The sequence below is a fragment of the Halyomorpha halys genome, unplaced genomic scaffold, assembly GCF_000696795.3.
Source record: "Halyomorpha halys isolate HHAL.00 unplaced genomic scaffold, Hhal_1.1 Scaffold9150.1, whole genome shotgun sequence".
NCBI lineage: Eukaryota > Metazoa > Arthropoda > Insecta > Hemiptera > Pentatomidae > Halyomorpha > Halyomorpha halys.
The window spans coordinates 1-4068 of record NW_027114712.1 but is presented as its reverse complement, the minus strand read 5'-3'; the positions used below and the strand labels follow the sequence as shown (position 1 = coordinate 4068).

The window sequence follows — 4068 nt, the reverse complement described above, 5'->3', positions numbered from 1 at the left end:
ATCGAACAAAATAAAAGGTTGTAGTCAATATTATACTGTTTATGAATATAAAAAAAAATCTTTAGGTGTCATTGGAATCAAATGACCAGTTCTCTGGAATATTAGCCATAATCAATTTATATGTTTTTAGAAATAAGGCTGAAAATATTTACTTCTATTAAAATTGTGCTAACATACTGAAAAAAAAACAACATATCGTTGATGAATTTTATCACTTAATAATATATATTTTATTTCTAGGTATGGAATCAGAGTTGATCCTCAACAATGGCTAGTTGTGTTGACTGGAAGCCGAGAAGGTAGCCCAGATCACCCCTCTTTATACTTGGCTTTATGTAAGTATTGGTAAATATAATTTTTGTGGTAGAATTTCGATAATTCATATCATTAAGGGTCTGAGGATTAAATAAGAATTATCAAGATATCCAAATTATCAAATTTTTTAATAATCTGGGGTAAGAACAAATAATATGATGCATGCAATGCTTATCTTTCACTTAACAGCCTACTTTGAGATGAAATCAATCTTTGTAAATTTCAAAATAGCTATTTCTTTATTATTACAAAAAATAGTAGAAGCACTAAAATGTATGATAAATGGGGAATTTCCCGATCCCAGAAATATCCCTATGGAGCTCATTAAGCATGAACTGTATGAACTTAGAATTATCTTGCTAACCTTATGATAGTATGTATTAACAGTTTAATGATAGGACTGAAGACCATTTAACCCATGTTTTCAAAAAGGGGAGTACCAAGAGATGGTATCTGATGGAAGTTTTATGATTAGTAATGTTAGCCATCTTTATGGATGGGTATTAAGCTCAAGATAACTGGAAGAATATTTTATGAAAAAGCCTGGAAAACAGGCTGGCTTTGAGGTGAAATAGGTCATGCATCGATCATATACTCATGTTCATACAATTTATTGTATTTGTGAGATACAGATATGATGAGGCATTGAGAACCATAGTAAACTATCCTACTTTTTTTTGAAAATTTAGTTTGAATTGTCAAAGCACTGTATCCATGCCCCCTGTTGGCTTTATAAAAATTGTTATTAGTTTAGAAACTATTCAATTGATATAACCAGTTTAACAGATTGCCCATCCATATGTCTCTGAGCTTAAGTTGGCATTGTAAGAGTAAATCAAGTGGCTGGATTCACTCCAGCACTGCCAAATGCTATGTAATGCTATTAAACTGTGAACTGTCAATGTAAGGATACACTTTCAAAACTGGTCTAAAGCAGTTTAAAAAGTTATTAATGAAATTAAAATTATCTACTAAACGATTTATCTCCAAATCACTCATTTTGGTTCTCAACACCTCATATGATTTTCATAGATGTGCAGAAAGCCAATGATATAGTTCCACTATGCTGGCTGTGGGAATACTTATAAAATATAGAAGTGAGTTTCTGTATGAGCATAGCTAACAAAAGATTCTATATAATGGCGTCAAAGTAAAGATAAGGTTCAGAAATGGACTAATAGACTATTTACCTTATCACTAAAAGGTATTCCTCATCTCCACTTCTATTTAACCTATATGTTAAATAAAAAGTAGTCTGCAGTTTATCAAGAAAAAACAGTGGGTTGCTGTTGAGCCTTTTATATAAGTTCTATCCTGAGACAACTGAGAAAGAATAAAAACCCAAGAACTCAAATAACTTTTAAGGTATTTTCAATCATTTCCTTCTATTTCTCTATTTAAGCTGCAAGAACCATTTATCAGTGTAGAACCATTTTTTTTTTTCCTTATTTCTTTAGAATTTCTTGTGGTTTTATGTTTTGTTAATATCATGAATTTTCCTTCCAGATGCTGTTGTACCCATTTCAATATGTCTTCTCCTAGAAAAAGGGTTAGCTGGGGTATGTTGTATATTATATATATTTATGATTTTTTCTTGACTGTTATGTAAATTTTTGAAGATTAGTCAATATGACAACTATATTAAGGCGACGTTTTGCAACTTTATATTTGCATAGTTATGCCTTACAATGAAAAAAAAAAACAGTTTTTGAAACACAATTTCAAGGGAATATATTTTTTATTTGACCTGGAGTGAAATTTCTTTTGGATGAAAAATCAATATGTTGGTATTTTTGAGAACTTGGTACATTTCCAATTGTGTTTCATTTGCTTAAAATGACTAGCAATCTATCAATGACTATTTTAGTAGTAAAGTTAAAGTCCTGAAATATTCACTTTATTAAATTTGTCTTTTTTTCAGAGCCCAATAAAATGAATATGTTTATAAGTTAAATATTAGGGTTTGTGTGAGAATACTTAGTGATAAGTAATAACAATTTAATTAACATTTCCTTGGAGCTGTTATTGATCTTCCGTTTAATTTTATTTGTTTATATGTTGTTTCAAGTTTTCAAAAAAAGACTTTAGAATCTTTGGCAATACATCTTGTCCTCCTTAGAGTTGACCTGTCTATCAGTATTAAATCTTCAATTTGTTCTCTGAAGAAATATTTGCTTAATGCAAGGGAGCAGCAGTTGCTGATTTGGTCTTGAAGCCCTACTATTTTGGGGTTTAGGTGAAGATTGATGTTCACATCAAAATTTCAAAGATAGCATTTAGATTCCAACATGCTTTGGGGATTCAGATCGCACCTGTAAAATCTTTGAATCCCTAAAACCGCATTTGTCATGACTATGTATTAACTTCATATATCAAGTTGATCATGTTCTTTTTTATTTACATCTGTCATTCACAAACTCATCCACACTCATTTTTTTGTAAAACACTCCATTGTACTAATATCTGTCGTTTGACTGATATTTAGGTATATTATATTTAAAAGAAATCAGGAGATATTAGAACTTCCAATAGGCTACACCATTGGTCATTGCTGTTTGCATTGATGCATTACAGATATCTTACATTGCCTAATTAAATTTAATAAAGATTTACCATCTATCTTTCAGTTAATAGCAAGACCTAGTGTGCTGTCCTGTTCATAATAGTGTTGAGGTCATTAGTAAATCAGCGATCAAAACTTCTGATTCCCATTCAAACGCCATGTTTGAGAGTAAGCAATTTGTTGATGGTTGAAGGTCAATGGGGAGATAATGGGAAGGTGCCCTATATTCTTGTAGAATATTCATTTTTTGGTCCATTATGTTAAAATTTTGTAGAAAAGCTTATCGATTAATTTTGTTTTCATCTGAGCATTGTTGCCCTATTAAAGACTCCCTAATTCTACTATCCTTCTCTTTTTAATTCCTCCTCTGAATTCTGAGTTTTACATGCTTCTTTCAGCAGCCTCTTTATCCGTTCTTAGATCTCATTTTAATCCTTGAAGCATATATATTGATATCCTTGGTATGTTGTTGTCGTTTATTATTTTTATAGAACTTTCTTATTTATTTGCATTTGTTAGAGTCCCCAATCCTTCCTTTTTCATCATCTTCCAAGTGTCATATTTTCGATATAATCTATTTTCCTTTCTTTTCCATTTAACCAAGAGTTGGGAAAAAGGTAATTACAATTATTTTCCAATTACTGTGATTGAGAATCGCAGCAGTACAATTGCAAATGTTGGACCACAGTTACAATTTGAGCCAAAGTAATTGCTATTAATATTTACATTCTTATGTAACAATTATTGTTTCCCTACTGTTCCAAGTAATTATAATACAATTACAAGTAATTTTAATTGTAATTACTAATATTTAACACCAAAATGGATAAAATCTGTTTTATAATGGCTCAAGATATGAAAATAATATCTAGTTTAAGATTGCACGTTGGTGTTTAAATTTATTGACATATAAGCGCACATTTTATTTATATATTTTCAAAAGTAAATTATAATTAATTTTTTTAAGTTTTTATTAATATATTTTTATTCGTTTATTTTTAGGAAAAACTTCCTGCAAATATAGGATCAATTGCTCATATAGTAAACTTGGCACTCCTTGTTACTCTTCCTATGGTTGTGATCTATATCAAACCTACTGGTTTTAGCCTTTGTAAGTTATAAATAAATTACTTAAATATGGATATAATATATTATATAAGAATAATATAGTACCTTCAATCATTGATATG

At 29.9% G+C, this 4068-nt stretch overlaps 1 long non-coding RNA gene across 1 annotated transcript; it reads left to right on the top strand.

Moving 5' to 3' along the window:
• Positions 1-218: 218 nt before the first annotated feature.
• On the top strand, positions 219-3984 carry LOC136796869 (uncharacterized). The gene is made up of 3 exons (XR_010844650.1): positions 219-335; positions 1822-1874; positions 3881-3984. It is a non-coding gene; the product is annotated as an uncharacterized lncRNA (long non-coding RNA).
• The last annotated feature ends 84 nt before the right edge of the window (positions 3985-4068 follow it).